Source organism: Pteropus alecto, unplaced genomic scaffold, assembly GCF_000325575.1.
Source record: "Pteropus alecto unplaced genomic scaffold, ASM32557v1 scaffold21, whole genome shotgun sequence".
Taxonomy (NCBI): Eukaryota; Metazoa; Chordata; class Mammalia; order Chiroptera; family Pteropodidae; genus Pteropus; species Pteropus alecto.
The window spans coordinates 20,141,618-20,154,575 of record NW_006436282.1 but is presented as its reverse complement, the minus strand read 5'-3'; positions in this window follow the sequence as shown (position 1 = coordinate 20,154,575).

The window sequence follows — 12,958 nt, the reverse complement described above, 5'->3', positions numbered from 1 at the left end:
GGATATATATCACCAGGACTATTAAAAAGAACAGGATGTTTAGTGTGCCTGTCCTCCCTTAGCGAGCACAGAAACTTCTCTTGGCTGCTCCCCATATTGAGGCCAGCCAAGGATTGCTCTAAGCTCCAAAAACTTGGAGACTAAAAGGCCACGTCTCGTGGTAGGACAGCGAAGACCCCCTTCTTCTTCATCAGTTCTGTTTCTGTCACCGGCTACCTTTTGAAAATACGTTTAAAAAGCCGTTTCATCTTGCATACTGCCTCCCTCCCATTTTGGTGAGATTCCAAAGCTTAGAAGACTTAAGTTCTCTAAACTGGAATTTATTAACTGTAAAAAAATTTTAGTCCTGTTGGAAGTTGTCAATAGATAGTGAAAATTTCATAGAACTTATTTTTCAGTCTGTATACAAGGTTTTTGGTTGTTTGTTTGTTTTTGGCATTGAAATTTGGAGGTGGGGGAGGGTGTGTTGGGTGCGTTATAGGATGAGATAAGATTGGACATTTGGACAAAGTATACTATCCTCTTTGAAAAGAAGAGGAAAGTTCCAGTTCCATTAATGCAAATAATTTTCAGGTTATCCTAAGTCACATTGGCTAAGATGTCCCCAATAACAAAGTCAGGAGAAAGTAGGGCTGGCAGCCCTCAGTCCTGGACCTAACTTAGCCCTGTGGCTTATTAGGAAAAGTTAGTTTCATGGCTGCCTAATATGGAGAGAGGGGGGGCGCTGGGGGTGGAAGCAGGGGGAGAGAGAGAGAGAGAGAGGGATGAAGGGAGGCCATTTCATTTAGAGCACTTTGCTTTGTTTTGTTAATAATTTCACAAGAGGAGTTTGGGCATATTGGTGGACTTTACGGATCTTCCCGAAGCACTGGGAATAACAAGTGTTCTCCCAGACACTTAGATGAAGTATTGTGTATGGTATGCTTTGCACAGTGCCTGACATGTTGTAAGTGTATGGTAAGTGTTAGCTGTTGCCATTATCATTATTTTTAATCGTCTGTTACCATCAGATGGTGAATTGTGAATCCTGGCATTCCCTCACTCCCAGTGGGACACAGGAGGAGGCATCCGTGCATTCAGAGGAACTAGAATCTAGGTAGGATCTAGGTATGCTTTAAAGGGAACCCTGACATAAAAACTGAACACCGTTTCATTACAGAATGGAATGTCCATTCTATTAGAGAGGTCGTGGCTAGCAGGATTTATTTTTTAATGGCATTTGGTAGCTGTTGAGCACCTTTTATGAGCCAGGCACTTGGTGAGGTGCTGAATATATAAACACAAGGAAGACAAGTGTGGTCCCTGCACTCAGGGCACTTGCATCTTCCTGGGGCTTGAGACAAGTAAAGAGCAGTTGCAGTTGCTAAATGATTGCAAGGTACAGTGTTCTCTTTGGTCCTCCTGGAGGTCAGGGGAACCTGGTGGAGAAAAGGACCTTTCAGCTGAGACCTGAAGTGGTGAGCGAGAGGGAGGAGGAGGACAGAGGAATATTCCAGCAGAGGGGCAGGGTGAGCGTTGGTCTGTAGCAGGGAGAGCATGGCGCGTTAGAGGAACTTAAAGGACCTCATCATGGCTGGAGTGTAAGGTCGGGGTGGGGAGTGGTGGGAGAGCAGGTGCCTGCGAGCCTTGGTAAGGAGCCGTAAGCAGGGGGGTGACCCGATCGGTTTGCATTTTAGAAAGGTCATTCCGGCCCACCCTGTGGAGGCTGGGTTGGAGGTGGGCAAGCTGGAGGCAGAGAGGCCAGTTAGAAGGGAATTTGAGTAGCCAGTCCAGGTGAGAGGTGACGAGGGCCTGGGGCGGGATGGTGATGGATGGTGGATAACCACAAGGGCATCGTCCCCCCTATATAGCGCTTACTGTGCCAGGCACTGCTCTGACGGCCTCACCTGTACTAACTCATTTAGCGCTCAGAATGACCTTTGGAGATGTGTACTACTAATATATAAAATTTGTCGTTTTATTCCATTGGGCACATAAGGAACCTGAGGGTCAGGAACTTGCCTGTTCACATTATTGTAAATGGCAGAGGCAGGGTTTGGACCCAATTGTTTTTGACCATCGCGCATAAGTGATTGGATTCAAGGCGTATTTGGAAGGTAGAATGGATAGGACTTGATCATCTTGACTTGTGGGTTGGCGATGAGCCATCGTGTTGCCTGGCTTCTGGCCTGGGCATCTGAGTGGATGGTGGTGACCTTGACCGAAATGGGGGATATATAATGGGGTGCGGACTTGTGATGAAGATGATGAGAGACGCGTTCTGAACATGCTTGATTTAGTGACGTTCCAGTAGAGTTCAAGGCAGGAATATAGATTTCAGCAGCAGCATCACATAGGTGATAAATGACACACATAGCGCCAATAAGTTTGTCCAAAGAGAGGATCCATACTTTCCAAAGAGCAGGGGTCCCGAGATAGTAAATCCAACGTCTGAAAAGTGGGAAGAAGAGGACCCCAAAGGAGACTGAGGAGGAGGGGCAGAAAGCTGGCAAACAGAGCAGGAGAGCATTTGCACACAGGGAGAATGAGGTTTCAGGCTCTCAGTGGACTGCACGTGCCAGGAGGCTTAGAAAGATGAAGGGGGTCCATCATATTTAGTGAAAATGAGGTCGTTTGGTGACTTCAGCTAGAGCCAGTTTAGTGCACTTGGGAGTCTGAAGTCAGGAGTGCAGTGGGCGTAGGGAAGTCGAGGAGGTGAGCGGTGGGAGGCTGCTGTGTAGACTAGGCTTCTAGAATCAGGGCTGGGAAGTAGAGAGTTAGGGAAGGGTTTTTTGTTTGTTTGTTTATTTGAAGATGAGTAAGTAGGCAGGTAAGTAGGCAAGTGAGGGCCCTGAGGAGGCAGAAGGGATGAGAATCTGAAGGACATCAGGGTCGGGAAGGAGAAGGTGGGGCATAGAAGCTGGAACAGTGCAAGTGTGGGGCGAAGAGCTGAGGAGCTGGCCACCTATCGGCCTGTTCCTTATGGTTGGTTGGTAGGAGGCAAAGTCGTCTGCTGAGAAGGAGGGAGGTGGTGAGGTCAGGTTGTTGGAGACTGTTCACACCTACTGTCTAGAAGGGAAGGAGAGCCGGCCTTGAGGGACGTCGGCAGCTTTACTAGGCGGAGGGCAGCCAGGATGGAAGGACAGGCGTACCTGGTACCTGGCTTTATTACGCTTTGCTTTATTGTGCTCCGCAGATGTTGCGATTTTTACAAATTGAAGGCAAGGACCTTCCCCTCTCCCCACCGCCAGCAGCAAAAAGATTACCACCTGCCTTATGGCAACACCCTCTTTGTCGCTGTGGTCTGGAGCTGAACCTGCAATATCTCCGGGGTGTGCCTGTAGTTGATACTAAGGTAGACTTGACTGGTTTGTTAATCTTTTGAGACCCCAAGTGTCTCACCAGCCGATAAGATCGTTGAATTTTACTTTCTATAATTTGCATTATTAAAAGTATAACAAACAGAAAAATACAGGTTTATTGAAAATACTTTTTTAAACTATTGATCCTTCCTGGAAATTCTTAAACACTCCCGTAAGAAACCTTGCCTGCCATCCCCTTTTTCAGGATCTGAATGGCAGAGTGTCACATAGTACAAAGGAAACATTTAGGCAGGGGTCTGGTACCTACCTGGAGAAGTATACATAGGATTGTCTGCATGCGGACTCCTGAATTTCACCTTTTTAGGGCAGCTTCTTATTTACATAGGCCCCCATTCCCTCCCTGTACCATGTCGTGGTTAAGGAAAAAAAAAAAAAAAGGAAAAAAAAAAGACCTCCCCTCCCTCCTCTGACTCCTGACCCCAGGTTGGAGCCAGCCCTTCCTCTTTGGGCTCATCTCTCCCCCTCTCCCTCAGGTTCCCTCCCTGCCTCAGGACCCTCTGTGGGGGTGGGGTAGCCTCCGATGCCCTGGCTTACCTTGACCTTGGTCTTCACTCAGAAGTTGTCCTCAGCCCTTTCCAGGTAGTTTCTCATTTAACCACCAGCTCCCGCATCTTCAGGATGGAATTGTAAGCTGAGACTCTCAGAGCTCTGTTGACCTGACCCCTGCTGCTCTCCAGCCTCAGGGCAGGGTCATGAGGGGAGGCCTTAGGGGCCAACGTGCACTTCTTACCGGCCTCTCCTGACTCAGTCCTTTCACAACTAGCTTGCTCATAAATCCCATATTTTACTTAAATGGCAGTAAAAAATGATTGTTCAATCCCGGGCAAAGGCAGTAACGAGAAACATCAGTCTGCCTTGGTTATTTGGCAAATGAAAATACAGCCCAAGTAAATATGTATTGTTTCATTTAAAAAGAAAAAAAAGTACTGGTTGTGATCTGCTAACTTAATTGACCCAGTATTTGAAAAACACTGCTTTTGCCCTTGGTTTTTAACCTAATTGTCAAATGACACCATAGAAAATTTGTATTTTCAGATACAAGGGGATTAAAAGTAGAAGAAAGGTCAGTCACCATTCCGACTCATGTAAAAATCGAGATTTATTAACATTTTTGAATTCAGCTGTGTCACATATACGTTTATTAATGTTTATACTACTGCCACCATTTAAGACTACACTTATTTTTATTTAGGAATAGTTATATTAGTGGGCAGGGCACAGCCGGCAGTAGGGGGGCTGGGCACAAGTCCCCACCTTTTTCCAAGTGAGTTTGATGGCCTTGGACAAGTAAACTCTCTGTTTCACATTCTTCCTATAAAATGCAGTGCCTGGACTGGATTTTTGGTTTATGATTTTTTTTAGTTCTGAAATTCTTGAACTTATAACTCAGAAATTTAACTACGAAATGTCTAGAAACCTAGCACTGCTCAAATGCAAAAGTCCTATCAAAACCCGAACCTTCCAGTGTGTGTTCTTTCCCAGTAATTTTTCTAGTTAAAAACTCAAATGTCACATTCCAACTTTCAGAAGTAAGTAGCGGAAACATTTATTCTTCTATGACACTGCGATTTTATTTCATTTTCAAGGGCCAACCTATTTCGTGGATCGACAAAATCATGCTGTGAAAGTTTTGTCTTCAGTCAACACATTGTTGCGTTTCACTGATTAAGTCCCTAACGAAAATCAAGAACGTGGGGTCTAGTCCCACCTCTGTTGAGTGTTGGCGCCTCCTTCATTCCCACTGTTTCCTAAGTGGAGCTGGTTAGACAGGTTTGTGCAACCAGCCCTGAGGTTAGCTCTTTACTTCCCCAGCCATGGGACACCTTTCTGAGCAGCACTCTCTCTAGAAAATGTTCTTGGCTCCAGGCGACCAGCCTCTCTCTACCTGCTCAGCCTGTTTGTCTGGGCTTCCATCAAAAAAGCCACATAAAGATTTATTACCTTCAAAACGCAGATCACTTTTGGATTGCTAATCTTTTCCCGGCTGAGTGCTTCAGCTGTATTGAGTTAGTGTCCTTGGATATGTGTCTTCTATTATCAGGTTTTTGCACATATGTGTACATGGGCTTCTTCCCCCACAAGATCGAAAGGTGCTGCTTTGTGAGTACTAACTACTTAGGGAATGCTTTGGGGACCATGAGTGGAGGTATGAATGAACCCATGCTGCTTAATCGGATGCCTGACCCCATGCAAGTCCATTACTGCAAGTGGAGAATCGACTTGACATGCGTGAGTGGGCCAATGATGTCATCTTTGTTTTCCAGAAATAGAATGTTACTGTTTTAACGGACACTGTATGTGTTTTGTGGTAGTCTGCCATGGTGGTTTGCCTGATATTTCCATTCCTGCCTCCTTTTAGGCACACAGTAGGAACACAACAACTCCCAGCCTGTTGGCTGGGTCCATACGATTGGTTCTAGCTAGTGACATCCTAGTATGAAATGATGTGTGGCACATCTGAGCAAGAGCGAGTAATTGCTCGTGTGAGGTTTGAGGCTCTCTAGGGTCCCCTTGTCCCACATGCACGGTGACTGACAACTCTCAATGGATAAGTAGTGTGAGCTAGCCCTGTAGATTTGGGGGCTGTTTGTTTCTTCAGCAAAACTTATCCTACTTGGCTATACAGTAGTCTTTTTCCTTCTTAGAGATTATAACATACATTATGTTGTATGACACAGCACAGTGGTTAAGAGTCCAAGCTCAGAACTGGAATGCCTGGGTTCGATTCCCGGTTCCGTCACATCCTTGTGCTAACTTCTGTGTGCCTCAATTTCCTCATATGTAAAATTGGGGATTTAATAATAATGCCTGTGTGATGGAATGGTCATGAGAGTTTAATGTGTTAATATTTGTCAAGAAGTGTGGGCTACATGTTAGCTGTTTATTGAGTAAAATAAATAAATATACCTAAGAGTTGTGGAAACTTAAGGTATTGCCTATCTGCATGAAGGAAAGCTTAAGCTCTCAAAGATGGCCTGCGAAGCTGGTCAGTGACTCAGGCCAGCTAGTGACTTTGGAGCTGCGTCTGGAGCTCTTCGAGTGCTTCTGAGCCAGTGGCTCGTTGGGAGCCCGGACCCCATCGCGCCCATACAGAAGCACAGAGTAGCCTGGGCTTAGTTGAGGGAAGTTGGTATGTGGCCATGGGGAATCGTGGAATTTCTAAGGTTTACTTCCTTCACGACGTTGTCTCACTTCTGTGCAGGAGACGCCTCAGGTGTGAGTGAGGTCTGTGACTGCCTCCTTCATTCCCAGGTCCCGAGCTTTCCCCGCTTCACTGTCACATGGAATCCCACCACCTTCCCGAGATGTTCCTGTTCAAATTTCAGACACCTGTGATTTCCACTCACCTCGCCCTTTATAAACAGCCAGCTCATAAGAATGCTCCCATTTTTACCTCAGGACAAAATGGAGGTACACTTGCTTAAGTTAAGGTACCTGTGCTGTTTGTTCCATTGTGTCAGTGTGTATTACTTCATCTATTTTAGGAGACAAACTCTGAGGCGAGGATTTGGCTTAACTGTTTATGCAGGACTTAGTAAAATGCTCTGTGGTATTAGAGACACCTAATAAATGCTTTAGACTTTTGAATGATGCTGTAATCATTTTAATGGAGGCCGATGTGTGTGTATTTAAACAAATGGCATGTTTTCAGCAACATGCTGGCAAATTAGCAGCTTCTAAATTAAAAAAAAAAAGTCTGTACATAGAAAATGAATTTCGTATACTGCAGTAACATGCAGTTAGGTTGCTAACTGATTTAAGCAGAGGCTGAAATGCATTGGTAGAGCCAAGATTTAATTTTTTTTTTTTACTGTATTTGTTTGTTTTCCGAAAAGTTGGTTGGCATGGCAGGGGTTAGGTGAGAAAGGGGGGTGCGGTTTAAAGGCGTTATTGTGAATTTAATGCATATTTTAAAGAGTTAGTTAAGAAACCCTTTATATTAGGTTAGCAGATGTGATCTGGCACCGCCTCTTCCCACACATGTGCCCTTTTCATTAGGAATGTGTGCCTGATGTGGTGCAGATGGTATTTAAGCCACTTAGTAATATTTTCCACAACCTGTTTTTAGTAATTAGGCTTGAATTTGCTGGTACAAAATACTGGAACTGCCTTTTGGGTACTTTGTAAACTAAGGAAGTTGAAATGTGGTCAGTGTACCGGCAGAGGGCAGTGTAAGTCAGTGTTTTAGTTGCAGTCAGCCTCCGGCTGCGGTGTTTCCATGCTGGAGGGCTAGAATGTTCTCCATTTATTTTAGAGATCTGATTTGAGAATTAAAAAAAAAAAAAAAATTGTCCAGAGCAGATTCGCGCTGCAGTTTTATTTCACGAATCTAATTTTTTCTTGCTTCCTCCATCAACCAGTATGCGTGACCGCGCGAAAGGTACAGTCCTTCTGTAAGTCATTTTATGAATGCACTTAAAAGACGTAATATTTCACTTTTCGAGAGCTGATTTTCGTCATCTCAGTGCATGCTAACGTGTTTCGATTTTATGTCTGTGAGCGGTTCCTGTTGTTTTTAGGACAAAGGAGCAAAGTAAAAGTCATTTCCAAGTTGTGTGGTCCAGTCAAGTGGCCGTGACCTTCAGAGAGTAACAGCGAGGCCTGCCTTTGTTATGTCCTGGCGTGTTTCCTCACATCACACCGCTGCTTTGTACACGTACAGCTTCCGCCCCGCACCGTCCCTGCCGTGAACCCAGCTCTGCGGCTCGCTCATTGCCCCGATTCCTGTTTTCCCCAACGCCGGGAGCACAGCGTCTGCCTTCTCCCTCTGTAGCAGCCTCATTGTAAGGTCTGCTCGCCCCACTCCCCCTTAGTGTCCTTCTTTACGGACCGAATGTTTGTGTCCCCCAAGTCTGTATGTTGAAACCCTAACCCTCACTGTGACTATTTGGAGCTAGGGCTTGTGAGCAGGTGATAAAGGTTAATGAGGTCCTAAGGGAGGATTCCGAATCCGATAGGGGTGATACCCTTATAAGAAAAGAGATGCCAGAGCTTTCTCTGCCACGTGACGACACAGGAAGAGAGCTCTTATCAGGACCTGCGCTGGCCCGCACCTTGATCTGGGACTTCGAGCCTTCAAAACGGTGAGAAGATATAGTTCTGTCGCTCAGACCACACAGCCTATGGTATTTTGTGATGGCAGCTGGAGCTAAGACACCGTCTTAGTATCTCATGGGGCTCGAGGGACAGAGAAGGGAACCATCATCAAATGTTGGAAGGTAGCTGAGGCTCAGCAGAAGGACAGGGGACCGCGTGGCGGGGGGTTGTGCCTGAACTGATGGGGCGTTTGATGGAGAGAAGAGACCGATCTGCATGACAGTGGAGACGCGCGGACAGGGACGTAACTGGGAGAAGCCTTGGAAACTCATCTGAGTAGTTTGGCCTCGAGGCTGTGGGCAGCTTCTCAGACTGAGAAATGCCAAACTCTTGGGCACACGTGAGTGTCAGGGGTCAGCCAAACCACGGAATAAGGACTGTGTACCTCTGGGTGCGTTTTTCTGGATGAGGCCTCTAACTTGACGAAACTTCAGACATATTTCTGTGTATTCTTTTCTGCCTTACTAAGGCGCTTTGATGGGAAGGTCAAGGGCAGTGGAGGTAAGAGGGTGTCGTTAAAAGACCACGAGCAGGTACGCGAACAGTGGGTGGAGCTGGCGTGCCTATTTAGAAACAGTGTGCTTCCCACTGTTTCCTTCTCCCAGAAATTTCCAAGTGCTCTGTGCCTAATGGTTCCATCTTCCCTCGTGGCATTGATGGCTGCTTTCACAAACTAGTTGATGTTTCCAGGACAGCAGCCCAGGCCAGTCCGAGCCTCTGTAGGCCTTTCAGGATGCATGGCGCTGGCTTTATGGATGATGAGCAGAGCAGGGCAGCTCTGGAGATGGGGCCTGGAAAGACTGCGACCGGTCCTTCCTGTTCTGCCCTGCCGCTCGCCAGCTGTGGAACCTTGCTGGCAGACGTGGCCTTTACTCTGGAACATTAGGGATCTGTGGAAGAGAAAGATGGATATTGGGTAGGCAGACAGCTGTTTGTTTGTTTTTAGGTTCTTTCTTGATTGAAAAAACTACAAACATCTATTGCCACAAAGCAAATACAACTTAGACTCCTATTTCAGAGGATTGCATTTTTGATTTTTGTATATTATCATGTTTCGTAGTCTTACCACATTTGGACATTTATATTTTTCCCACCTGAGATATGAGGACATTTATCGCTCTCTGACCTGATCTTATTTATGTGTTTACCTGGGTAATTGTCTCCCGCTTTCACTGCACAAGAATTCCATTAGGGTCAGGACCTTTACCTTGGTCTGTCTCACAGGTGGCTCCACATTTATGATGTGCTTGTAGCACTTGATAAATGTTTGCAAATTAACGTATGGGATAGTGAAAGGGAAGGGAGCAACTTGTACTGAGCACTGAATTCACTCTGCCGCCCACCCCCTTCCTCTGTCTTCAGTGACCCATTGCAAAAGGTATCCATGTTATTAGCTTGTTTGCAGGCATTGCCACAGGGGGGCGCTACAGCATCTGAAAAGAAGGGAGTCTCACTTGTCAGTGGGAGTGAGCTCTGGGCTCAGTGAAGAAAGTGGAGTATTTACACTGAGCTCCTTCCTTTACCCCCAGTGGGCTGTGTCCTGCTAACTGACCAACTTAGCAAAACAACCCAGCGAACTCACTGCTTGGCAGACCTGGATAGGTCTTAGCCATGCAAAGTGGCCTAAAGCAGGAGAAATCTTTAGCAAATTGGAAAGATCCGTAAGTGGTGACAGATCAAGAATCAGGTTTTCTGGAGAATTAAGTTCGAAGTGATTCAATTACTACTTTCTTGTTTGCAACACCAAATTCACTGATTTTCTAACTAATGGTGGGAGATAAGGGGATGGCAAGTCAGATATTGAAACATCACAGTTGACGAATGTTTTTAAAAAGATGTGCCTTTTTATGTTCTGCCAATACACTTGGTAACTAGAACTAGAGCTCCTGTAGGAATCCTTCAAGGGACGTGTATTAATAAAGGGATTTAAATGGTACGAACTAATATATCGATTATTTGCCCATGAATGGAATTTCCAGGTGGAAACTCCTAACAGCAGGTTTATGAGGTACGCTGAGCAGAGCAGTCCGTCCCCCTTCCCTTTCATTTTCTTTTACAGTCTCTAAATACAAAATATAACAGCAAAGTTCAGTCGAACTTTGTATTTTAACTAAGTGAAAGCCAAAATAAGGAGGTATCATTTCTGAAAATGAGATCTTTTCATTTTCTTCTTTTTCTACTTTGGCAATGGTTGATGTGACTCTGCTTCCTTTTCCCTAAAATGAGATATTAGAATTTAGGTTATCGCTGCCAGATTTAAAAAGCTAATTTGAAACTAATTAAAGTTGATAGCTTAAATATTAATTCCTATCCATCGGCTGCCAGTTATATATACACTTCTATTTATGAGTACATAATAAATATGTTTACTTATATACGTGGGATCACATATAGCACTCTAAATATCCCCCCCAATGAGAGGATAAACAAAATATTAGAAGTTCTGAAAATCTTAACCTTTTTTTAACTGAAAGTTGAATGTCATTATGTACTTGTATAATTAAGCCATTCTAGCAAAAATTTTTTTCTTGAAGTAACACTTGAACTGCATGAAATGTTATTGCTAAATTGATTTTACAAGGTTTTGACCTGTTGACATGCCAAGATAAAAGCTGGGTTCTTTAAATTCCATAAAATGGAGTTCAAAGTCCATTATAATTTAAAACAAGAGAATATTTTCCAGGTTGGGCCACACACATACTGACTATTCTGATAGAGAGATGGATATTGAAGTATATTTCAGAATTCTAAAACCCAAAAGTAACAAATTTTTACATGAAACAGGTTTTTGTTTGATCTTATTCTCACATATGTATATGTGTGTATATATATATATATATGTGTATATATATATATACATATATATATATACACACACACACTTAAATTTACAGTGAGATATTCAAGATTTTTTTTTTCAGGTTAATATTAAGTTGATTTTAAGAGCATACAAGAAATTAAAACCTTATTCTCTTTTCTCTAAAAGTGGGCTTAATGGGAGTAATACCTACATAAAAAAATCTAAACTATTTTAAGAATGTTTTTGGTGGTAAAAACTGTTATGGTAGCACGTTCAGAGCAAGGGAAAATGCCTCATAAATACCTGGTTTAACAACTGTGGTTTTTAATAATTGTGAAAAATCACATGACTGTTAGGGGGAAACATTAAATTTTCATGAAAAATATAGACTTCTATTTGAGACAATGAAAAATCAAAGTTCAGAGTGATAGAATAAAGAACAACTCTCAAAAGTATATAAAACAATAATACTGATGTTATTTCACCTGATAGAATTAAAAAATAATAATTCTCATTAATTTTTATGTAAAACAACTGAAACAAAAAAATTCCATGGATTAGGAAAAAAGGATGGCGAGAATGGGGGAGAGAAGACAAATGGGTGAGGAGAGATGTTTAAATGTCTGTTAACGGCTTCAGTTCGGGTTCATCAATGACTGGCTTTGTGGCCTTGGGTAGGTTAAGCAGCTAAGCCTCCTCCCTCTCCTCTGTGATGTAAGAGTGATGATACCTGCTTCAGAGGGTGTCGCGATGCTCAGGTGAGATGATTCAAATACAGAGCGAGTCAGCTATTAACTCTTCATCTAGGTAGAATAGAAAATGTTAAAGTTGATGCATTGGATCCCTAAAATAATCTCTCTTTGCATATAAATCGGTCTAGAATTTGTATTAAAAGTCAACCGTAGATTCTTAGGCCTTGATCTGGTAATGTTTAAAGTTATGGAAAATAAGATAAAGAGTGGGCAAGTCAAGCAATTGTGGAAGAAATTTTCGGAAACCCAGTATTCAAATTGCATTCTGACTGGATATCTGCATCTTTGATGAGCAGAGAGGTTTGTGGTTCATCCTGAGGAAGATGATGATGATGACAGTTAATGTTCATTGAGTCCACAAGGTGCGCTAGTCACTGTAAGCGATGCACAGTGTCTGATTTAATCCTCACTACACCTGATAAGGGAAGTTCAGTTATTAATCTGATTGACGGTGGAAGAGTCTGGTTTAGAGAGGTTAAGTAACTCTCCCCGTATCCACAGTGGATGTTGGAGTCAAAGCCCTTGACTGACATGGGCACCATGATAGATTTGGGGGGTGCCTGTGGTCATATTCTTAGGGATCCAAATCTAATGTGAGCTTTTTGGTCAGAAGAGTATAATTCTACCATTGAATTTCTTGTTTATCTTTTTGTAGAAGCATAGTTTTGACACTGTGGTTGGTGTGTGTGTGTAAGAGAGGGGCAGTAGCTGCTTAAACTTATTTTGTTTCCCTAAATACCCAATGCTGTTATGGCTTCAGCCTCTGTATTATTTCTTCCCCTCTATTGTTCAGTGGAATGTAATCTGATGAAAAGGTATACCCAAACGGGGACTAAATGACAGATAGCATTTTCATCCTTGTTGAAAATCACTGGTGGTTGGTGCTATAATGAATATATGCAGTGCTAATTTCCTAGCTCAGAGATGATCAATTAAAATGACCCAGG